The sequence below is a fragment of the Melospiza georgiana genome, chromosome 3, assembly GCF_028018845.1.
Source record: "Melospiza georgiana isolate bMelGeo1 chromosome 3, bMelGeo1.pri, whole genome shotgun sequence".
In the NCBI taxonomy this organism is placed as follows: domain Eukaryota; kingdom Metazoa; phylum Chordata; class Aves; order Passeriformes; family Passerellidae; genus Melospiza; species Melospiza georgiana.
Genome location: NC_080432.1, coordinates 13900295 through 13925562, shown reverse-complemented (window position 1 = coordinate 13925562; position 25268 = coordinate 13900295). Strand labels below are relative to the sequence as shown.

The 25268-nt window shown below is 43.5% G+C and overlaps 1 long non-coding RNA gene across 1 annotated transcript in view; it reads left to right on the top strand.

Moving 5' to 3' along the window:
* LOC131081903 (uncharacterized) overlaps nucleotides 1–25268 on the top strand; it is a 119247-nt gene that overhangs the window by 69957 nt on the left and 24022 nt on the right. The window contains exon 2 of the long non-coding RNA XR_009114290.1: nucleotides 17885–17948. This is a non-coding gene — a long non-coding RNA (uncharacterized LOC131081903). The remainder of the gene's footprint in view (nucleotides 1–17884; nucleotides 17949–25268) is intronic.

Sequence of the window (25268 nt, the reverse complement as noted above, 5' to 3'; positions counted from 1 at the left end):
TCAATTTCTGTAGGTAGATTCTGCTATTCAGTGGTTTCCCCCCATCCTTTATCATGGGCTAGGTCTTTTCCATATGGTAATGAATCATTCCCCCAGGAGGAGTATCATTTGCTCAATTCAATGGACTCCTTACAATGCAGATACATGCATTTCTTTCACCTATCATTTTGATTTTAGTTTTCCTGCAGTTTATTGGCTTCAATCCGTATTTTCTTTGTGATCTGTTCTCTTCCCAGCTCTGGTACATATCTCCCACTCCATTGCAGTGTGTGCTGCCCTGATGGCACCACCTGCACTTTCTGCCTCACTCTGGAGCTGTTATCTACATATTTAATTCAGTCATTTCCACCATTCCCTCTCATGATTCCATTCTGTATCTGTCCTGACCCTCTAATCTGGTTTGGGTTGGGTTTTCTTCAACTTGCCTGTTGAGAAATAAACATGTTGACAATATTCTGTGCTGTGAAACTATTGCAGTGTGTTAAATAGAATAAAGAGGACGAGAATGAACAAACAAACATCTCTTAAGTGTGGGCTTGGGTGACACTGCAGGAACAGAAAGGAATTGTAGTTCTACAGGGCAGATTTTGCCTTTTATTTATGCAGTGATTGGATGAAAGAGATGTGCCAGAATCAAAGTGAGGTGGGGATTTTTATTGTTTCCATCATTTGTCTTGTTTAAATCAGCTTTTGCACAAGAGCTAAGATGGGCTCAGGGCAGAGGCAGTTGATTGCAAGCCAAGCATCGTATGGTCCATCCTTTATTTCTGCCTCATTGCAAGACTGTGAACTGGAATGTTCCTTAGCTGTGGTACCTCTGGTTTCCAGAACAAGCTGTGTGCTTTTACCTGCTTTATTCTCTTTGGAGAGATGGATCCAACATCATTGCAGCATCATCCTCGCCCCTGGCTTTTGTAGGGGCAGGTTTTGGAGCATTTGTCAAAGACTTGTAAATTACTTAAGAGCTCTATGGATGAAAGGAAAATTACAATTAAAACCCCCCAGTTTTGGTACCTTACAAATATCTCAAGACTGGCACCGGATTCTTGAAAATGACAAATGATGGAGATTTTACATCAGGTTGTCCCTGTGGGTTTGGCTGGATGGGTTTCTAATGAGCAGGTCTTTTATTTCTGTGCTATTCTGTATCTCCCTGCCACAATTACTCATGAGTGAGTCCTAGAGCCAAATCCTGCCCTGAGATGCATGTTTGCTTCTCCCATTGGCCTTCATGAAAGCTGCAGGCGTTTTTCCTGAACCATCATTTGGCCTCCAGTTGTCCTGTGGTCATATTTGTCTGTCCAAAATGACTGTGGCTCTCCATTTATAATCTTGTAATTTGTAATCTTTATTGAGATACTGCTGCGGTTTTTCTTTCATTACTGGCATCTTATTGTAATATTGATTTTTTGTTAAATGGAACTGCATTGGTAATTTTGGCTGGCAGCTTCTTGGTTTTGCTTTCTTTTGTACACTTTTTGAGGGTGGGAAAGTATTCCCTGCACTACATTGAAGCTGATTTCTTTGATCTGACTCTCGCATCTTATCTGTCTAAACAAATTTAATTTTTGCCTAATCTGTCTATGCAGTTCCCAGTCACTCTGGTATCCAGGCACTAAATTACAGCCATCTTCTGAGTGTTTTCTTCTCAGAACGATGCAAACTTCCTTCTGGGGTGACCCAGTCATTGTCATGCTTCTGTAAACAATCTCTTTTCTACCTATTGATTTCGGTCTAACATCAGTGACCACCCACTGTTCGGGATTGGGAGGGAAAATAATTGTTCCACAGACATCCCCAAGCGTGCAGACACAAAGCCACACACCTGCTCTCAGAGTGGACACCTCTTCCTGCACAGCAATTCTCCTGGAGCCTGTCACAGAGGGGCTTCTGTGAACCAGGGCGCTCATTTGGGCATCTGGAGGGGATTTAAGGATCTGGACATTTAAAACTGCCCAAAATGTAAACCCTAAAATGTTTGCATACATTTAGCAAGTAGCTGCAGCCACCTCAGTGATTGTCACTTGCTGTGACAAACAGGAGGTAAATTATTGTTGTTCACAAGGCCAAGTCCAGCCCATGTTTCTGAAGAAGCAGCACCCAGGTTTTTTAGTCAGAAGAAGAGGATGAAGCCCTCTCAAAGCTGGTGGTGCCCCTGTATTGGCAGTGCCCAGGAATGCTCTGGAACACGAAGGCTGTGCCTCCATGTGTGCCAGGTGTTTTTGTGGAAAGCACCAAGCCACCATTGCTGGTATTTGGCTAAGGAAGTGATTCACACACCACAGATTTATTGTCAGTTTTGTTACGCTTAAGGCAGGCAGTAATTTCAGTTTTCACTGCCATTAGCTAATAATAGTAATTAATTAGTAAATCGTGCCGTTGGGATCTCAGGGTGAACTAACAGGGAAAATGTAAATTAAGGAAAAAAAGGCCACTAATGTTTCTGAGTTCCCCACCACAACTGAGGGTTTGTGTCTATCCCAGCCCTCCAAACTGAATTTCTGAAGAGCAACTTACATTGCCCACAGCACTGTCTGGGAAGTATTGGAAGCAAAATGAGGAGGTGCATCAGACAGGAGGTGTTTTGTTGTTTGGGTTTTTTTCCCTATTTTGCTAACTTCCCAGTGAGGAAGTTTTGGATACAGCACTAAGAAATAAGAAAACCCTAAGATAAATCCAGGGTTTTCAATTCAAGGTCATTTTGAACCCTTTATCTGTCTGCAGAAGAAAGTGGGGGAGAAAAGAATTAAAAAATGTGAATTAGCCTGAGTCATTTTCACTATGAATTGTTTGCAGCTGTCAGAATCAGATCTACATAGTTCACTATAGCTCAATTTCCTTTCTGAGTTAATAACACATTGAACAAACATACTACACCAGACTCCTTCTTTTCTTTCAAATAACCTCACAGTGGATCTGCATTCTGAGTAAGAAGAAGTCTCTATTAGCTTAGGCTATTTATAGAACATCAAAGATAGTTAAAAATTAATCGATTACCATCAAATAACAGACACTACAGCTCAGTGTATGAAATGCCTTCCTCCAGTGGATAAATTAATGGGGAGAGGAGAAAAGGATGATTTAGGGACTGGACAGAGGCACGTGGGCATTCCCCAGTGCAGCTCCTCAGAGGCTTTAGGGCTGGCCCTGGATCTGATGGGGTGGGTGGGGAACAGAGTGTGCTTGGAAGGGAGGAAATAAAGGGTGCAGGTGTCCAGCTGCAGCTGGGAGGCCTTTGGAAGGACCAACTCCTGGAGTCCAGAGCCTGCTGCTGAATTGTTCCTGTCCAGAGGTGGCCCAGGTGGAAATAACTCTTTCTGTTCTCCATTTCATGCTCTTTTCTTTCCACTGAAATGGTTAAAAGCGATGGTGGGGAAGTGGCACTACCTGTGTGTGGAAGGTAAAAAACTTGGGTTTGCAAAATATTAAGGTTCTTCTCTGCTAATCTTATTTGGATTAGTCAAATGCTGCACTGGCCTTTATACTCCTTGACTATAACCATGCTGTGAAGGGAAATAAAATGTTTTATCAGACCAATAACAATTGTGGAAGGGGAAAGAAGAGCTTTGGGAAAAAGAAGTTGTTCTTTGGGTTTGAAAGAAAGCAAAAGTGGGACTTGGTTCCACTTAGTTCCCAAGTCAGAGAAAGCCCAGGATGCCTTTGATGATGTGCTGATGTGTCTGCACAGCTCAGGTGAAGTCTAGATTAGACATGGACTCATTTGTGGGATTTTTGGGTCTGTCTAAGTCTGGGATAGTTTTTTATCACACCTCTGCTAAAAGTGGCTAATGGATATGCAGGACCTCCTGGTTTAGAGACACCTTAGGGGAGAGAAAGGCATTGATTAATTAAACACCAGTTTCTAGGAGAGGATGGTGAGTTTAACATCTGCCCCTGTTGATTGCTGACAGACTGTAACACACAGCTTACAATGCAGGGGAAGCCTTTATTTCCTCTTTTCTTGCCAAATATGCACATTTCCTAGCAGAGGTGACATTTTTGTATGTCAAAACAAAGGTAGAACAGCAGAGCCTTTGAAACATCAAACTCAGATGGAAAATGAGGATTTGGCATGGCTTAATTTGGGCTTTATTAATGCCTTTGGGGGAGAGGGATGCAAGAAAGATTAGGCAGATCAGAGCTTTAAAAGTCATAGATCATGCATTTAATAGCTCTAATTCTTAAATACTTGAAGGGTTTCATAAAACCATTCTCCTCAAGTGCAAACTCCCTCCCACTCTTCACTGTTGCATCTGGATCTCCCAAGTTCTTAAAACTGAAAATCTCAGTCCCTTCCATCCAGCAGTGATCCTGCACCAAGGGGATGTTTGGAGCCTTTGGAGGATCCCACAAGGAGATCATGTGCACCACAAATTCTTTCAGCTGAGGTGCAGATTCCATTATTTTTGTTACTCACCAAATGAGATTTAAAGCTGAAAAAAACCCCTTTTTCCATTCAGCTACATTTTCTGAAGTGCAACAGACTTAGAAAGACTGGATTTAAATGAAGTTAATATTAGATTTAAAAAAAAAATCAATTCTGGTGTTATAAGAAATTGATGGCTAGATTTCAAGGTGAATTTTGTCTAAAACTGAAATATTGACTGAGGTGATATTAATATTTTGTACTGGTTGTGTTTTTCCCTGCACTGGATTTTGTCCTTTCCAAAATCTTAAAATAATTTGCCCAGCATTTATTTTACATATTCTAGGGCTATTTTTAAGCCAGCAGCACAAAGCAGCTTTAATTGTATTTATTACATACTGAAGGAGTTTTCTGTAATAAAATCAATATCATAGGATAAATACTCTGAGCTAAGAATAGTAAGCTAGTGGTAATTTTACCCATAGTCATTGCTTTTGACAGTCACAGGAGCTCTGGGAGAGGCTTTTCTACCCCAGCTCTTCATCTGCACCAGCCAGCACAGGCCAGTGCCCTCAGGTGTGGCTCTGGGGCCACCTGCTTCCCAAAGTTGTCTGGTTTATAAAACAGGGAGATAGTTTCAGTCTTTTATGTAATTTTTATATAGTTCTGGAGTGAGGGAGTGTTGTGTTTGGGCACTGAGGCTCTGTCAGGGTCACAGGGAGCCAGGAGCTTTGTCCTGCTGGTGTTGGGACAGTGGGGCAGTGTCCCCAGCCTGGTCTCAGGGACAGAGGAAGCCACCTCTGACTGTCTATAATGTATGGAAAAGGCAATTCCAATAACTCATTTTACAACCAAGTGATCATTTATCCTACTAGCAAAATCTGTTCAACTCTGGTTGTATAGGTTAGACAGTAATAAAAGTTCAAGTATCCATAAAATTGCCATTGAACTGTAAATTAATGTGAGGTAAAGTTGTTGCCCAAGGGAATAACTGAGCTCCAGAAAGTTGTGTCCTAAATTAATTAATGCTGAGTTCAGCTCTGCCTAGGAAAAGAATGGGGCTTTGCTGGCCTTTGGTTGTTGAGCTCAGATTTTTGTCTTCAAGCAGAAATTGCTGTTGTCATCTTTGCTCATGTAAACAGGATTGTGAAAATCAGAAAAAAACACCAGGAAAAATTAGGAATTATATGACCTATTTATTTTTATTTTTTTAAATTGTTTTTTTTAAATTTATTGTTATATCTGTTGGAATGGGTAGGGACAATTGATGTCCACACATTGTACTGGTCAAGTTTCCTTCTTGATTAAGCACAGGTGGATATTTGCACTTCATGGGTGCTGCTCATCATGACTTGGCTGTCATCTTAAAACTTTTGGTTTGCATTTTTTCTTCGTTTCTTCTTCATTGAAAAAAAGAGCAAAAAACCCCAAATCCGGTGGTACTTATTTTAATAGGTCAGTTTTTGTTATTATGGATGAGGATTGATAAAAATTAATGTACTCAGTCCCATTGCCTTGGGAATCAGTTGCTTTTTTAAGAAGTTGGGTAAAGAAGCAGTTGGGGTGTCCAGAGCTACACAAAACATCACTGATGAATTTGTGCCATTCCCACAAGGGAGGAATCTCAAACTTTCCTGACTTCCTTTTTTCCTTTTTCTTTCCTTTTTACCGTAACTTTTTAGTTTTTCCCCTCATCCTTCTAGTTTTCTTTCTGTTCAGTCTCTATTTATTTCCTTTGCTTCACAGATTGTCTCTCTGCTTGGTTTTCTTTTCCCCGGCACTTACTATATTCTGTGTGTTTTTGCAGCTCTAATGCTGGCTTGTCTGCCAAAGAATAAACTCCTATTTATGGCAAATATATGCAGCTCTATGCACTGCTAAAACATCCTCAGACTGTTTGCTCACAGCCGTCCTGCAGAGACAGCACGACGCTGTGAGCACACGAACTGAGCAGCTCCTGCCACCTCCACCAAAACCAGAGCCAAATCCACCTCAGAACACCTGCCCTCAATGCACAGAGCCCTCTCCTCCTCTGACACAGCACAGCCTGGCTTTAGCTGGGAGAATTCCACAGGTTAGACCTGCAGGTGTGACTGCCCTGCCCTTCCTGCCCAGCAAGAGATAACAGTGAGTTCTGCCCTCCAGTGGGAATTCCTCAACTGGCCCCCTGTCAGGTCAAGTGATACTTTTAGAGTGCCCTAGATCTGAAGTTCTGAGCACTTGGTGTTAAAAGCTGATTTTTGGGACATCATGAAATGTGTCTTGGTGTGGTTTCATCTTGTGCCTCTCAATTAGAATCCCAAAGCAGCTTCACTCCAGCTCCAATCCTTTTTAAACTAGGTTTTCAGCCCTGGTTTTGCCAAGGAACAGTAAATAAAGGGGGAGAATTTCAAAGGCACAAGGGATCGTTCTGTCACTGGAAGCCGACAGAAGTTGTGTGCCTAATTCCCATTTGTGCCTTTGAAAACACACATGGCCCTGCTCTGCCCATGCCTTTAAATCTCATGTGCACACAAACACCAGTCCCACATTCCTGTTCAACCTTCCACAGGCATTTTCACTTCCTTGCAGTGTCACAAACTTTCCGTGGTAGCTGAAATATGTCAGGGATGTTTTTGGCAAATTGCTGAGACCAAGTTCTTCAGCTCCCACTCTGCACTTCTGGGGTGATCAGATCATGATGTTAGAGTCGCAAAAGAGCTTATTAGCAGCTGGTGCAGACACTTTCTGTGTGCTCTAAAAACAACAAGGAGAACAACTCAGCTGGGAAGAGCATATGCAATAGCCCTTTAATCATTGCTTCAGCTCACCATGTCATCACGAGTAAGCTTTCTCATCAATGAGCCCAGGAATACAAAACCACAGAACTTCTGAAATTTTTCAAACACCTGCATCTTGTGAAATGAATTTATGCTACCAAATTAAAAACAAAACAACAACAACAAAAACCTGAACAAAAAAAAAAGAAGAGAGAGAAAAAATCTCTTGGATCAAAAGTGTCTCCATATCAGGAAATGAAGGACAGGAACAAAAATACCCTCCTCCTCCATCTCCTCCTCTTCTTTTCCCACCTCAGACTTGATGATAAGATTCTGTAATCTGACAACCCCCTGCAAAATGATAGCTGTGTGTTTACAAACGGGGCTCTTCCATGCAAGCCCATGATTTAAAATTTCTTCAGCAGCAGGCTGGCCAGGCTCTGCCTTGTCCCCGTTGCTCCCTGTGCCGCCCAGCTTTGTGTCCTGCTTTATCTGCCTGGAGCCTCCCGAGGGGCACAGAGGCAGCTGGGGGATGCCAGTGCCAGCTTTGGAGTGTGTTTATCCAGCAGTGGCAGGGAAGTGTCCCCGGTCACTGGGCTGGAGTGGTGCCCGCGGGCTTGGAGTGCGCTGCGGCTCAGCTGTCCCTGCTCGCCGCTTCCCTGCAGTCGCAGGGATGGATTTGCTTCCTTTCGCAATCAGTCAGACAATAAGGATGTTGCTAAATCCTTTATGGAGTCCAAAGGCAGGGCTGTTGGCTGATCCTTGTTTCCTGTGCACTTATGATTTGTGTGGCCACCAAGTTGCCCCTTGACTCCCCAAGTCCCGAGCCCCAGTCTCGGTGCCTGCAGTGGGGACCGGAGCTCGGCGTGGCCAGCAGATGTCTCCCAGGATATTGCTTTGCAGACACCGCTCTCCCAACTCCCTCTCTTTCCCGAGGCTCCCGAAACTGGGCTTGGTGGGTTTTGAGAAATGCTGTCTCCATTCTCTGCAAGTATTACAGCCCCAAAGACAGAGCTTTGTGATGCTGAGGGTTTTTTTAAGCTACAGCCTAAATTAAGGAAATGGTTTATAAAGATTAAAAAAAAAGGCAAGGGAAGGCAGCTCCTTTGTGCCTTCAGAACATTTCATGATTACTTACAGCCTTTGAGGAAAGGAAGCAATGTCAGTCATGGGGGCACACAGCATTTTAGATCACATCTGATTGGGAAAATCATTAACATTGCTGGAATTCTGCTTCATTTTCTGTGGGAGAATTGGAAAACGGCAAGAAGAAGGTTCTGTTTGCAGGTGCAGGCTGCGTTGACACGAGGCAAATCTGCAAATCAAGCTGTACCTGCAGGGCTGCATTGGCACATTTTTCCTTGGCTAGGCTTGGCCGAAGCGTGAGCTCCTCTCATTCACTGGCTGTGCATTATAGCCTGTATTTAGCAGCAGTGAGGATAAGAGGTTGCTCATGGCACTGAAGGAATTAGTTGTGGAGGTGGAAGGGGAGGCTGGAGCCCCCAGTCCCAGGGATGCTCACTCTGGAGCTCGGCATTTTGGCTGGGATGGGCTTTGAAGCCCAGCACAGGTCACAGGGAGAATGCTGGCACCGTTATCGTTCCGCAGGAGCTCTCCGTTGGCATCAGCCATGTCTTTGAGAATACAATAGTCCATCACCAATCCAATCATCTTTCTGTGACTGAGGGGTTTAGGCAATTATAAAAAAGTGGATGATTTCAATGTTCTATCCCTCTTGTGGAATTATGTTTGGAATTTATCCGGCGAGACAGGAGAAGGGATTTTGTTTGTTTTGTTTGATCATTTCTTATCACAGAACTTTGTTTGACTCAAACCACAATGATACAAGCATTCAAACACCTCCTTCAGATGTAGTATTGATTTATAAAACAGCAGTGCATAGCTGCTAAGCTTCACTGTTTCATACAGAAGGTCTTCAATTCCCAACAAATTACTGGCGTTTCTACCTATTTACAAATTAATGTTTCCTCTGAACCTTGTGCATTTCTTATTATTCCAGTCTGCTTTCTTCAGTTTCTGCTTAGAAACCTCGTGTGAGTGTGCATTATGCACTGATAGGGCAGCTTTAGAGCATCAGTTAAATTGGAGTTAAATAAAAAAAAATCTAGATCAACGTTTCTCCTTAGGCAAGTTATGCACTGAGTGAAATTAAACCACTATATGTACTTGTAGATTGAAGAATCAGAGGTGGAGGATGGGTCAGAAACACTAAGATCAAAGTTTTTCTTCTTTGAAAAAAATCTCTTTGAAAAGCCCCCATGCCACCTATTCTGCTTGTTAATGTTTTGACTGGAAGTGTCTGGCAGTGTCATCATCAGCAGAATATTTTTAAAGACCTTTTTTTTCATTTTTTTGGAGCCGAGTCTAATAGCAAAGCAATGGATCCTTAGCAGCCTCTGTTATATGTCTCTTAAGGGAATATTTTTGTTAATTGCAAATATTTGATTGACAAACATGGGATGCAATTAGTAGGCAGGCACAGTAGGAATGTGCAGTGAACTGGATCTCTGAACCAACAGATCTCAACTCTCTCAGCTTGATCTGAAATAGGCTAGAGCCTTTAAACCATATGTTTCCCTCAAACTTTTTCTTTCCTCTGAAAATTCCTTATTTCCCTCAACTAACCTTCTTTCACTCTCTGCACCAAGGGAGCTAATTCATCCACTATGATCACGTCAAATAAAGACAGAAAATTTTACACAAGCTGCAGACTTATGCTGCTTTTTGACCGTGGCAGTAAAAATTAATGTGGACAAGACTATACATGCCAGTTGTGCCTTACAAAAGCCCTAGGTGAAAGAGAATACAATCTAATTTAACTTTAGACATTTTGAGCTTAATGGTCTATTTAAACAACCTGGTACCATCTGACTACATTTATCAATTATATTTCTTTTTATTTATACAGAGTACTGTCTTTCTGGAAAGGCTATAATTAAAACTTATCTAGATAAATTGTGCTCAGATTGTGTGGCATAAGAAGGAATTCAAAGGATTTCAGTGTTTTTTATGTGTTCTTTTTCATTTTAAAAAAAAAAAGGTTGCTCTGAAATCTTTAAAAGGAGATAGATTTTCATAATTAGAATAACCTAATTGCAATAGTTTCCATAATTACAGCTAAGAATTGCCAACAGGAAATGCAGTGTGGTCTTCACAGTGAAATGTTGGCACCCTGGATGTTTTTCTCCTGGGTAAGCAATCCCTCTTCTCTCAGGGGTGGGGCGCTTGATCCTCCACTTCTCATTGGCAGGAAAATTGCCTTGGGGGGTTTCAGCCAGAATTTGGGCTTTCAGGTAATTTCAGCTCATGCTTTGTGACATCACCATAATTTCTACAACATGACATCACACGCTGGGCATGGTTGAGGTTGGTGGATAAAGAGCAGCAGGAGCTTGGCCCTCACCATAACCTGGTTGTATTCCTGGAAGTCCCACATCCCTCCCAGATGTGTGGCACGAGTAACCTGAGTTTGGATGTCCCTGCATCATCGCTCTCCATTGGCACATGGAGGGGCTCATGCAGCTCTGCTCCTTTGGAAGGGCCCGATCCCTGCTCCTGCTGGGGGCTGCTCATGTGACTGAGGCTGACTCAGGGACGTGTGGCAGGATCCAGCCTTCACTTTGCAAATCCCAGGAACGGGATGTGTTAATCAGTCACTCCATCGGTGGAAGGAGTGCGAGATCCGTAGTGGCTGCACGGGGAGGATATAAATACAAGCTGGGTTTCTCAAAAACTTTCCTTGCAGAATTTTTGTCCCTAAAAGGGAAAACGTTATTTTGCTGCTGAGTCCTGAATGTAAAATTTCAGATCCGTTGTAAGAAGCCCCACAGAGCTAACAAAAAAATTAATTTCCATCTGTGACGTTTCATACCATGTATTTGCAGCCCTGTTACTGAAGAATATTTGACAGGGGCACTTAAAAAATACTCTTTCCAGTAGGCTAACAGTGTTTTTCCATAAGGGCAGTTAATGGAGGTTCTGTGCAAACCCACAGTAATTTAGACAGGGCTTCATGATGAACCTCTTTGGTGTGGCAGGGTTATTTTAAATGCTGCTCTGGGTGCCTGCTTGGACTTGTCAGGCTTGCCCTTAGTGAGGACCAGTCCCCCACAGATAATTCCTTTTTCACACTGGAGCTGCTGTTGTGTCTTTCTGTTTAAGTGCTTGACAGAAAATGTCCACAGTTAGGCTGTGCATAATGTACACTGTCAATTTGTGAGATCCTTCTCCACAACTGTGCTGAAAGAGGGACTTTGTCACAGGTTTTCTCCTCCTCGCAGCTCCACAATTTAAATGTTACTGTTTTGTCATGTTAATGTAATTCACTTAAAATATTTAAATTGTCCTTAATTAATTGAGGAAGGAGATTATCATGGTGGTGGACTTGTAGGCAGCGTGTGGAGCAGAGCTGCCGGGGTTTTGGTGAATACAGGTGATGGATGGTGTTGACGTGAGCGGCTGCAGTCGCACAGTGTGCGTATACACAAATTACACCGCCATGTGTGTTCCTCCCTGTTAGCAAAGCCTTTTGTTTATATATACCCAGCTATACATTTACACATTATGTAAATAAACACACATATGCCCATGCAATTTAATTGAATATATGGCTATGGGTTAAGAGGCATGTTACTCTGATGAAAAACATCTTATGGTACGGAGTAAAAATATTTCCGACGTGCTTTTGAGCCTCCTGTAGAATTTAAGAAGGAACTGCAGAGATTTCTTTAAGGTAGTGGTTCAAGGCCTTGAATAGGAAGGCCTGGTATTCTTCCAAAACCTCCAGGCTGTTGAGTGGCATTCTCAACAGAAACCCACTGAGTTCCATTTTCATTCAACTCCCTTTATTTTTATTCAATCATAGGATTTTCCATCGCTCCTTGATATATGCAAAATGGACATTGCTCTGTGAGTTTTGTTTCACATTAGGTTCATATTTCTAAGGCAATGGGCAAGAAATTAAGCATGTAGATCAGTCTTTCCAACCACAAATCCCCCAAAAACTGACACGAGCATCTCAGAATAATGAAGAGTTGCCATTCAGTCATTCTTGGGGGTGCAACACGGGCTTTGATGTGCTGAGAGAGGCATAGAGTGATGGGCTTGTGGTGCCTCTCACCCACTTATTCCCACTGGTGGTGCCACTGGAGGGGCCCGTGGAGGTGGTCTCTACTTGGAAAATGCTGTGAGCAGCTGCAGGAGATGGTGAACCCCCTGGGAGGGAGCTGTTGCTGGACTTCCCTGTGGGGTTGTGTTGCTCCTTCTCCGTGGCACTCCTTTGGGCAGGGGTGCTGGGGCAGAGGTGCCTGTTCCTCTCAGCTCAGGGCATCACAGCCTACGCCTCAGGTGCCACGTCTGGCTCTGGCAGAGCCCAGAACCGTGTCTGCCTCACAAAGAAGCCTCTGCTTTTGCTTTTTGTTTGTTGTTTTTTCCCTCCGTCTCCGGCGCAGCCGGGGCGCCTCTCCTCCAGCTGTTCTGTGACACCGCGCAGCCATCAAACGCTGGAAGCCCGGATCAGAGAGCAGCAGTGACAGATTCCCTGGTGCAGGCAGGCTAGGTCCCAAATCTATTGTTCATACCAGAAAGCTCAGCAGAGTGACTTGACAGGTTTTTAAAGCACTGGAGAACTTCACCAGGAAGTTTTCTTCCTTTCCTGTGCCTTTCCCTCGCTCTGCCAGAGGGCAGGGGCTGAGAGTGTGCCATTTTGGCAATTAGCAAAAGGGGAGATATTGCTGGTTCTGAGCACAGGTACACAGGGAAAATCAGGTGTGTGGCAATCAGCAATCCTCTGCATGCAGGGGCCATCACTGGGCTGCTTTGTACTATTGCATTCAGACACCGTGTTCTGAGCGTCTTTGTTATCATCGCCTGATAAATAAACAGCCCTAAAATTACAGAACTTATTATGGTAATTGAGTGAAGAAAAGGAAATGCAAACCGTGCCTCGCTATCTATTACATTGCCACTGCTAAAGTTGCCTAAACCTGTGCTACTCAAATGATATTGTAATATTAGCCTTCTTTCTTTTTTCACAATGATTGTTTTCTGTCCATCTCAAGCTGGATGTCAGTTCATTTAGATTTACATCAAGTAGTAAATTAAAATAATCACTCAGCAAACACTCTCAGCTCAGTTTTCTCTTTCAGTCAGGAGTTGCGAGAGATGCTTGAAGCATTCAAGCAGAAAATATTGCTGTCTAGATATTTGTCCTCTGGGTGATAAAGGAGGCATTGTCTTGGGACCCACTCAGGCCTCGGAGCTGATAGTAGCTGTGCATCACAGCTGTGAAGTGCGCTTTGTTATGTGTCTGAGGATTAGGGTTCAGGACCTTGTTTTTCTTGAAATACCAGACTGATCAGAGCTGCATATGTTCGGGGGAAAGCAGAGGTCGATGGTTCTCTGTCCACATTTTTACTAGATTATTTTTGGACAGAACTCTGGGAGAATACCCTGCAGCTTAAACCATCCCAAGAGTTTTTCATATTCTGCATTATAACCGTCATGGAAAAAAGGCTGTAGTTTATCTATCTGCATTTGAAACAAAAGGCTACAGCATCACAGACACGCTGGGCTTTGGACCCACGCTGGAGCAGGCTGAATTTTGCTCTTTTGTGCTCCATTTACAGTACAGCTGCCCATTTAGAAGCACAAATGCACCTTCATATAATAACCAAATTCAAAGAATGTCTGGCCTCAAGGGTAGCACAGACTGACAGTTAATCTTAAAGCAGGGGTGGTGTACAGAGCAAGGGTGTGGGGGGACAGAAAAAGGCTGTTCTGTGTATCTCAGCTGTCTGTTCCAGAAAAAAAAAGTGGATTTCTATACACATTTTTGCTATTAGAAAAATTAACCTGCATTTTTTTTCCCTACCCCAGCCACAAAACAAATGAACCAAACACCCCCAAGCCAAAGCAGTGTTTATTTTGGCAAAGGTGGTAAGGGTAGAAGTGCTCATAGTGAAGATGCTGTGGTGAGTTAAGGCACTGATTCCATGGCAGTTGAGGTCTGATAAAGGCTGCAGGATCTGGACAAGATCTGCTCATCCTCCTCTTTGTGGCAGCACAAAGTGGGAGTTTGTGGGATGGAGGCTTTGGGGCCAGACTGTTGTCTTTTGCTGATACCACAGGATCTAACTGGATTTTGGTGATAAACAGAGGGCTATCTGTGGTTCTTTTGTTGCAAGTCAATGTGCACATACATATTGCAGATTCAGCTTTCAGTGTCGGTCTGAATCTCTCCCTCCCAGAATGGGGCTCTGATCAATAGGGAGAATATTGCCTTTGAAATTATTGGTGTTAATCACAGAACCCCACGGATGAGATGGGAGGGAGAGCAGCATTTGCCCATGTGCAGGATAATGCCTGGGGGCTGCTTGGAAACACGTCAGTGGGCACAGCTTTTAACCCCATCAAGCTTCTGCACAAATTCTGAGGGTCACCCATGCATCTTTACTTTTAAAATGGAGCCTTTCCATCCACCATTCTTCCATAGAGCCCCATTCCTGCCCAGCACTGGGCCTGCACATCCCTACCACGGCGCTTCAGGTCAGTGGGATGGCTCAGGTGCTCCTCTCTCCATGGAAAACTGAGCTTGGAGCTGTGCTCCAGGGCACTCAGAAGGCAGTTTGGGACATTAGTTTGAGCTTAGGGGGTTTAATGAATGGCACGAGGTTACTGTCGTGACAGGGCACCAGCCTGGGCTCAGCAGTCACCAAACAGCTCCTGAACATGTTTGTGTCATTCCAGTATTTTTGTGGATGCCGTTGCCATTCAGAGGATGATGGTGGCAATTTTCAGTTTTGGTGGGTGTGGCAAGAACAATCTAGAAGTATTTTTTCTGCCTAGACAAACCAGTGCCCAAGGCACAAAAAGGAGCAATTGGAGCAGGACATGGAATGAGGAGCCTTGGTCAGAGATGGACCTGTGTAGTCATTGAATGAAGCTCCAGGCTGCCAGTTTAGTTCCCCATTTGTGTTCTCCTCCTCTGTGCTGCTGGACACTGCTGCCCTGTGCTCCTTTCCTGAGGATTTACCCTCAGCCTGTGCATGGACCAGGGCTGTGCCACATGGAATAGGGGAAGTGATTCCTTGTCACTTCATGTGTGGCCTGGCAGAACTGATTTGCTGCAGTTGTGCCTGCAGAGAGCTGGCATCATGTGAAGGCATTTATCATTGGAGATATGCTGATAGCAAACCTTCAAAAAAATCATGGGCTAGCAGTCAATGTACCCTTTGTTTATAGGGAGTCTCTTATATTTATGTATTTTACTTCACTTCTGCTTCCTCCTTTCTTAGGAAATGACCATGGGGCACTGACCTCTGCTATTGTGCTCTTAGAAGTCCTCCCTGTCTGTTTTATTTGTCTTCTGACTTTTTTTTCTCTCTCACTAGTTTTTTATAAATACAATTTGGTTTTCTTTTTTCCATGCTTTGGAAAGGTTTGTTTTACCCTTCCTCACTCATGCTAGCCCAGCTATCCATCAGGCCTCTTTTTGCCTCGAGTTGTTGCTACTGATGGGACTCCTTTATTACTACACCTTTCATGTGTTTTCCCCCTTCTTTCCTAAATTTTCTTGTTTGTCTGTCTCATATTTATCTTCTTCCTATATCTTGGTAAAACATATTAGAGGTGCCACTTACTTTCCTCTCTAATCCCTTTCCCACCACATCCTCTCATGACTTTGGGAGGATTTTTAACTGAAAATATAAATCAGGCTCCTTTTACAAAGTTGGACAACAGAAAGGGAAGTTCTCTTGTGGATTGCATTAAAAAAAAAAAAGATAATTTCTTGAATGAAGGAAAAAGAAATCCTGCTGGGGTAAAATCAGCTCCTGGTGCGAACACCAGGGAGGCAGAGACGTGAAACCTTCCCTGCTGGTACCTGTTCCCTCTGCTCACATGGAGGAAACAGAGTAGCCAGGACATTTCAGACTGAAAACTGTCATGCCAGTAATTACATTATCTTCAAGGGTTTATATCAGCTGAAAATCAAGTCTCAGAATTTAACCTGATTTGAGTTTTTATGGGAAGAAGTGTTCACACAGGCCTATCGTAATGCTTTCTGAATTACTTGAAGCACACATTGTTTTCTAGATATCTCAATACCAGTAAGAATGTGGAATAGCTGAAATTATCCAAATATTGACATAAAACCCAAAGTATGGCACTGTTGTTTGTGAGTGGTGTGGCTTGGGTTTTCCTGCTGCTGTCACCAACCACTGCCATCAGAGCCCTGCATGAAACCAGGCACAGGAAGGGGGAATTCCCCTAGTTCTTTTCAATTAAAAGGAAAAAAAAAAGGCAAATAAAAAAAAAGAGAGGTAATTTCCTGACTGCAGGAAAAGAACTGCTGGGGTAGAAGGTTACCAAGGCCTCTGGCTCCTTGTGTGGAGCTGAAGAGAGTATTCAGAGAGTTCAAACACAAGCAGGAGATCTCTGAGCGCAGGAAACAACAACGCAGTGCAGGGTGAAAGAATTCAGCAGAGAGCAGGAGGGCATTACCTTACCCCTGTGCATGCAGCCCTGGCAGGAGAGGGATCCCACAGATCCTTATGGTTATAAGCTCCTGCTAATTTGAGAAGTGTCAGGAATAGCAGTGGGATTTTCCCCTCAGCTGTTGGGATCTCGGGTGTGTGTCTGATTAGATGGCACCTTCCAGGAACGCGAGTGGTCTGTGACAGTCTCTGTGCAGAGCCTGGCAGAATGGCATCACTTTGCTAGAAATAAAGGATCTTTATTTGATTTATTTGATACCTAACATCTTTGTTAGGTAGCAAAGTCTGTGTTGTGGCTGCTGCTGTGGGACATGAAGAACTGCACCTGTTTTCTGGTCTAGCAGTTGTGAATTGACACCAGGATAATAAATGCACCCTTCCCTGGTGCCCTCCTGCTAGAGATCCACAAGGATCTCTGCTGTACTTCTAGTTCAGTCTTAGGAAGTCCTGGAAGTATGCAAGCTGTAGGGAAAACCAGGTGCCTTGCATCTGAAGGCTTCCTCCCTCTAATAATACAAATGTTACCTTGGTGTTCTCCTTGACAGTGGGCCCTCAGGTTCCCTTTTGCATGGGAAGGCAGGCAGTTTCTGAGCAGTGCCTGCATATTCCATGCTAAAAGGGCAGCTGAAAAGGCAGCATTGGCTGCAGCTGCTACCTGGAGATCCTGAGGCCCTTGTTTTCCTTATTTCATCTGTTGCTAGTCAGCTGGAAAGCACAGTGACCTATGAGTAATGTGGTCATCCCCAACTCATGCTGATAAAACCTTTACACTGCTGCCTCTTGCCATCTCTCCTTCTCTATCTCTCTGAGATGTTCTGATCCAATCTTGACTTCCTTTGAGGTAGGGCATTCTGTCTTAATGCCTTCACCCCCTTGGAGAGTCAGAGAGAAATTATTTTGAGATGGTTTTTTGTTGTGTTTTTGCCTGACCGAGTTGTCTGCAGGGCTTTTATACCAGAAAGGACAGGACTCTATGGCCATAAAACCCTGGGGCCCTTTAGGACACTGCTCCTCTCAATTAGAGGCTGCTGGTGAAGGCAGAACAAAGGAATTTCCAAATCCCAGGATATCAATTTGGCCCTTTGGGCAGCAAACCACCAGGTGCAGCCCCCTAGAGTTGGGAAGCAGCAAATCTCAATTGGCTTTTGGTCTCTCCACCTTCTGGGCAGCACTGGGCAGTCACCTGGCATGTCTGTAATTCTTGTTTCCAGCACTAATAAATTATTCTTCTTTATTCCTTACAGATCAGCATGCTGGATTTTATGGAGCATTTCTGGAGCTGAGGGACAACTGTCTGGGAATTTCCAGGTAATTGCCATTTCTTCTGCTTCTTTCATGAGCTGCTCTGGATGTTGTGACCTTCTCCTTGATCTCAGCCTGCAGGTCTCTCTCCTAATCCTCCCAACTGACCACATCATGATTAGATTGTTGTCCTGAGTTGCATCTTTGAATGCAAAGTGAAGGATGTTCTGGTCCAGCCAGGAGAGTTTGACCAGGAGCCTACAGACTCCCAATTCTTACTGAGGGGATTTTGCTTGCAATTCCTAGAGATATAAATGATTGAACATTTGCTGGATAAAGAAGTGTTTCTGTCTATGTGATCCTGCCTCTACCTGTGCTTGGTGTTGGAACTCAACTTTCTTGTCCTGACAGGAAAACTGTCACTTTCTGACTGCAGTCTTCACCTATTTGTCACCTTTCTAAAGGGCTGAGATTTACCATGGATTTCTGTGGTTGGTTCTAGTCTGTTTCATATTTAATCCTAATTCCTAATTCATGTTTCATCCTAATTCCTTTAAGAGACTCCAGATTCAAGTGAGGCAGTGTTACAGTGGGGACCTACAAAAGAGCACTGGGTGTGATGGTTTGAGGGCCACCACACCATGGGCACACCAAGCCCAGCCCTGGCAGCAGCAGCTTTGTGCCCTGCCTGACAAGGTTGTTCAGGACCCAGAGAAAAGCAGAGTGTTTTTCAGGCTGGCACTGCTCCATCCTCAGTATGATAATGTGGGTGTTGTGAGTTCCTTGGGGCAGGGACTGTGGTTTTCCATATGTCTTGAGTTGCTCCAAGATTGTGGCTGGCATTCTGTGAACCAGAGCTAATAAATCAAAGCCAGTTTTTCCTCATGCGCTTCAAAACCTACTCCATTTTGGAATGGGAAAACCACGTACAGCTCACTGCAGGCTTTGTCAAATTATTCCTCCCCTTCACACTTGGACTCTTCTTCATTTTCCACACACTTAATACTCACCCAGCTCCTTTCTGTAACTGGCAGCTGATCCAATTACACACTAGAGGTAGAAATACTGAAGTCTTACAGTTCAAATGTGGAATGATATGCATAGTCACTTTGTCACTCAAATCCTTAAAAAAAAAAAAAAAAAAAAGGAAAGGAAAGAAAACTCAGACTGGCTGGCCGTAATTAAGGGCAGAAAACAGAGCACACAGTTAATATGTCTCTGGTTTGCCAATACTGGGATGTCACAAGTCCCAAACCAGAGCCATGTGGCTTCCCAGATAAAAGGCTGGCTTTTTTACTTCTGGGGCTACAGTTCAAATCCAGCTTAAGTTCTAAATGAGATGAGACCCTTAACCTATGCCAAAACTGGGGATCCCTCCAGGTCACAGCTGAGGTTATTGGCAGGTCACTGTGATTAAGCCTGTCTTCTGTTGCCTTCAGCACACTTAATGGCATAAATAAAGGGATTGAGGTCCAAGCCCTGCCACCATGCCAAGAAGCCTGAAGTATTAGAGATGACAATGAAGGCCTTGCTATAATGACCCACTTTGAGTTAAAGTTAGGATGAGCCTAAGAAGTACCCCTTGCTCACCCTGTTGCCATTGGACTGCTCTGTGTGTTGTATATTATTCTGCCTGCTTCCAGAATTGCATTTTTGGAGAATTCTGGTTCAGATTCTCAGCTGGATTTGTGTTCAGACAGCATTTTGCATTCGGCTTGTAAAACTGCATAGCAGTACCAAAAATGTAGGAACCTTCAAAGTCTCCAAGCTCCTCCAGCTCCCACCAGAGAGCCAGAGATGAGAATCCCATATGACAAAAAACAAGCAATAATTAAAAATCCTTATTTTGCCCAAAGAATTCCTTTGTTCAAGGTATGTAAATGTCTTTGCCTGCTTGTAAGTTATTCATTTTTGATAGTTCCTTAGCTCAGTAATGTGAGCTTGGGAATAGACGAGTCTGAAAGGAGTGTTACTCTGAAACAAAACACCTGTCTTTCAGTCAAGGCTAAATTGACAAGCAACAATTTAGTTGTCTAAACTCAGAGCTTTCAGGATTTCAGACTACATAAATGTCAAGATGCCTAGGTAGGGCTCAAAGGTGAGCGACAATGTAGGCAAATATACATTGGAACTTCAATTATCCAACCCCTGATCACTCTCAGTTACCTGAAGTTTAAACATGTCTGCTTTCACTCTAGTTTCTACATTTTTCTGTAAAAACCCTTTGTACTGAGTCACCTGTCTTTGCCCAGTGGAGTCTGTAAAGTTTTAAGAGCTCGTCTCCTGGGGAGCTTGGTGTGTCTGCCAGATCACAACCTCTCTCTGATGGAGCCTGTAATTATTCCTTCATGTTACCTGGTGCATTTGGATAGAAGTATTAAAATCAATAAATTACTGTTTTCAGCTTTGCTGTCCCAGCTACATTCCCTTTTTCCATAGGCTGGGTGTCACTGAGGCACCTTCCTCCTGACAAAGAGTGTACCTGCATGGAAATGCATTGAAACCTGATTTGAAATTCTTTAATGATTCCCTGAAGAGAGACTGTGTCCTCTGATGAGCAGGGCATGGACTTTGCTACTTATTTGCTACATTATTGCACCAAATTTTTCCTTTCATTGCTCTCCTGTAAAATCTTTGGCATTGACTGACATCCAAGAGCCAAATATGCCTTGATTTCCCCTGTTTAGAAGGTTACAAAGCTGCTGAGATCCCAATCAAGACCCTCTGAGAAGTTTTGCTTTACATTTTCCTGACTTCAACACTTTTTCTCAATACATCCCAGTTACTTTTGAGGGTTTTGCTGTGATTTGAGAGGTAGCAGTTCACATTGGCAGGTCCCTACACCAGCTACAGAATTAAAAATTTTGAGCTGGCAGGAAAGTATGTGAGACCTCCTCCCTCCTTTTGCATCTTTATGTTTTCCAGCCTCATTTTCACCCCGTTCTTGCCTTACGCTTTCCACTTTTAGTTTCTCCCAGTGCTCCCTAACATCATCTGTTCTCTCCGAGGGGTGGAGGGAGTCCCTTTCCTTTTCTCCTTGCTCCCCAGCAAGCGTTTTCCTCTTTATCCTTCAGAGGAGGCATCTAAACCAGAGTAAGGAGAGGAGATTTTTGTCTCCTCCCCCAAAGAGAATTTGAACAGGCCAGTGTGCTGGGCAGAGCCTTCTGGGAATGAGGGAAGGAATGCACCCATTTGGGCTGGGGTCCCTTCCATAAACACACATTCCATGGTGGCACTGGGGGATGAAAGCTGCTGTGCAAGTGCTGCCTCCTCTGCAGTGTGGGATTTTGGGGTAGGATGAGCCCCCTGAACAATAAACCAGCCCCCCTGAGGAAGAAAAAGGGGATTTCAGGCCAGGTCAGGCAATGTCTGCATTCCCTTTAGCTGAAGGCAAAGAGCTTGATCCCAGCAGAACAAATGGCATAAGACATGGAGGATCCAGCATTGCACAGGAAAGTGAAATCCTGTTCTCCACTGAAAGCAGAGTTGCACAACTGAACCAAAAGGCAAAATGCAGTCCAGTCATCTGTTGCTTTGGGAATGGGAAGAAAACAAAATTAAATGGGGATATTAAATTGTAAGTTTTGTGGTTAAAGAGAAATCTCATTTGCCTGGCAGCAAACTAATATTGCCAAGAAAATACAGCAGCACAAGAAGAGGAGAGAGTGCCCATTTCAATGTTAGGAAGTTCTGGTGTCTTAGGTGTTTCATGGCCATCAAAAATTGAAATAAATTAAAGTTCCACTTTAATTGAATTACACAATGACATCAATTTAAACATTAGTAAACAGATGCAATTCTGTGCAATGCTTTAAATTGTGTTTTCTCACATATGCATTTAATTTAAATTTATTGAGATGGTTATTTATGTTAATAAAATAATTAAAAGCAGTTATTTAAGACTAACTATGAAGTAGCTGTGTAACTACCTATATTAATAAGACAGTTAGTTAAGGGATAATGTCTGTTGCTTTATGGTGTAATTGCAATAAACAGCTGCTGAGTTTGATTAAGAGCTGAAGTGGAGCTAAAGTGTTTGAGCAATCTCAGAAGCTATTTGTTGTAAGTGTACTACAAAGCAATAGCGATTATTCCTATTATACAAAAAGCAATACCATAAACATTAAAATATAGCACATGAGTAAGATGCTTTTTTCCTGGGTTGTTCCAGCATCTCCGTGGGAATGGTGGGGCTGGAGAAGGAGAGCTGGACTTTAGTGGAGAAGGGGCTTGGGAGGGGCAATAATTGTGTCAATTTTGCTCATACCCAGGTTCAACCCTGTGTGAGAAAACCAGAGAGGGCTCAGTGCTTGTGAGCTGTGTTTTTTCAGGGGTGCTATCATTTGAAAGTCTCTGGCTGAATCCCTTTTCAATTTTATAGAAAAATTTCAACCATGGCACCAGGTCTGACTTAGGAATTTCTTCAGCTTTTTTTTTGGAGTATAAACAGGAGAGCTGAGCATAGAGAAAAACCCCTTCTGTAATTCTGACCATGAAATGGCCATTGCCACTCCATAACTCCATCACTGACATATGGAGCACCCAGTTCCCAGGAATATCCTGCTTTATGGCACTGACACACCTAAATCACAGACCATTAATTTCAGTGGGATCAAGGAAGAAAATATTGCCATTATTTACAAACTCCGTATTTTTCTGCTTCTGTACTTGTACATAAGACATTAGCCCTCAAAATTTCTGCCATGTTAGTGTCCCACATATTCCATAGCAAGTCAGGAAAAGAGGGGCTTAATTACTTAGAAATCATCTTTTATTTCACCTTTAATTTGAGAGCACCTTTGAATGGTGAACTCTGAGGCTTCAACTGAGGCACAAATGGACAGTGCAATCCTCTGCCTTCTGCTGCTCCTCATTCCTGTGCCTCTCTCAGAGACTGGCTGGGCTGTGAAACACTGCCAAGCAAAATACAGCCGACATGGATCTTGCATATTTAGGCCTTTGTAATCGGCTGGACAAGTCCCAGAACAAAAGTTTGTGGGGTTGGGGTAAGAACATGTCCTGGGTGTCCTGCTTCAGGCCCTGAGCTCCTTTTGACATTGTTGGGAAGCACTCAGGGAAGTTCTCACTTTCAGCCAAACCCAGACATCCCTGGGAAAGGTGGGTGGGTCCATCCCTGCTGTAAACCAAGCTCAGGGAATATCCTGGTCCATGTGATCAAAACCCACCAGCCCATTTGCATCAGGCCTGAAGGGTTTTCATATACAGATGTTAAAAGTACAAAAGGGAAGAGAAGAAAGGTGTTAGCAGCACAGTTACACTGGTTTCCTCCTGTTGCACAGCCTATCCTGGAAGAGATAAGGTATCTCTGACCAACCAGTTGTGTGTGAGTGTTTAAAAAAGCCAACAGGAAGAGGCGGCTTGCAAAGTGCGATGCACAATGATTAATCCAAGTGCCAGCTCACTGCTAATCTTGTGTGGAATGGTTTGCTCCTGGTTTATTGAGGAGGCAGAGGAGTCTGGGCACTGAGGGGGTGTGTGTGCACTGCAGGCAGGCCAGGCACAGTCACTGCTGGCAGAGCACTGCTGCCTCCAGGATCTTCCCAAATAGCGCCTGGCAGGGCCTGGGATGAGCGCGGGACCCGCTCGGCTCCTTCCTCGGGAGAAGCTTAGGCAATGGCAGAAAAGCCCACCCAGTGTACTCGCCTTGTTAAGCTGCTGGGGCTTGCAGGCCTTCCTAACTCTGCCCTGGGGAAAAACTGTGTAACAATGGATAAAAGACTTGGGCCTCCCAGCTTAGTTACAAAGGATTCTCTTCACTCATCCTCTTAGTGAGAAATCCAGTTGAATGCTTTTTGAAATCTTTCAAATATTAAAAATAAAATAAATCTTCTTATTCTGTTTCCCGGCAAGATTCTTGACTGCAGTGCCATGTTGTCACACACTTCAGGTCCTTTAAAATGTCGAAAGGACCCCCCTCAGTGCTGTAGCTGTAGCCAGGTATGCAGAGAAAAGGTTATTCAATTCTTTGTGTGCCTTCAGAAAGTTAAAGGGAAAAAACCCAATGAGCTCTGAGGGGGGGGGAAGATGTAGTGGATATTAAAATAATTGGGTGTCAGGCTGCAGAAGGCTCACTGCTACTCCTGGCTTGGTTGGGATCTGCTTTGGAAAATAGCTGGTTGGTGTTTATTTGTTTCAGCCAGAGAGAGGGAACTATTGCTGCTTCACCTGGGCACAGGAATCACTGCAGTTTGTTGCTCTGAGCAGTTACTGCAGAAAACACTTGTCAAATCTGTTGTGAAAAAAGCCAAACACTCTTTTGAGCTGCCTGAGAAACTGGTTTGCCTTCCACTCCCTTCTCTCCTGAAGTGTTACCTGCTGCCTTCCCTTAGTGCCAATGTCAGCCTAGAGATTGATGCACCACTCCCTCTTGGCACGGGCTTCCAGCCCAGAGGGGATGTGATATTCTATATGTCATCTTCACTAACCCTGAGGTCACTTAAAACCTGCAAGAGTTGGGAAAATGAAAGCTGTCCATGTGGGCCATCATCAAGGGAACCATCAAGTGACTCTGCTACTTGTGATCTTAGAAGTCAGATTTGCTTGCACAGAAATCTTTGCCCACGCACATTGTTGTCATTTCCCTGTAAAGACAATTTCTTCATGGGAAGGTATTGCAGGCAGTAGAGGTTTGTTCTCTCTGCCTTACTGTCTCATTCCCCTCACAAGGAGTGGTTGAATATTCAGCATTCCCTGATTTTAAACTCTCTCTTTATAGTCTTTGGTGCTTCTCAGTCATCTCTGAGATCATGCTGGTGTGTTCCTCTACCACTTTGAGTTAGAGCACATGGGAACCTGATTCTCTTAAAGGGAGGAATTTCTTACTAAAGTTTATGTTTAGATTCATGTAAAAAACATCCACTTGCTTGTAAGGTATTGGTTAGATTATTTTTAGTTTGGGGTTAGGGTTTTTTTGACATCTTGCTATCTCTGGATTTAGCATTGGTTCATTAGTTAAGGGAATAAGCAGCCATATTTCCTATAATTCACATTATTATAGTGTATTCCAAGCCCTGTATATCCTGAAGCTTGTTAAATAATTCTCTATCCTTTAGAAATTCCCATTAATCTGTGACCAAGAAGAGCAATAATAAGTTAGTTAGTCATCATATATAAAAATCTGAATCATTTTTACAAGTATCTTTAATGGCTTCCTTTAATTACGTGTCTTCATAAAAACGCTACCCCTCTCGAACACAGCATCCTTTTATTCTTCAAGAGGATCTCATTTCTGAAACAACGGAAATTAAGGCACTGATGCTTTATTTGGGCAAATGAACAGAAAAAACCACTCACACAGCTCTAGCAGAAGGTACAGGAACCATGTGTTCTATTACCTTGTCAGCTACCTTGCTATTATTAGGAATA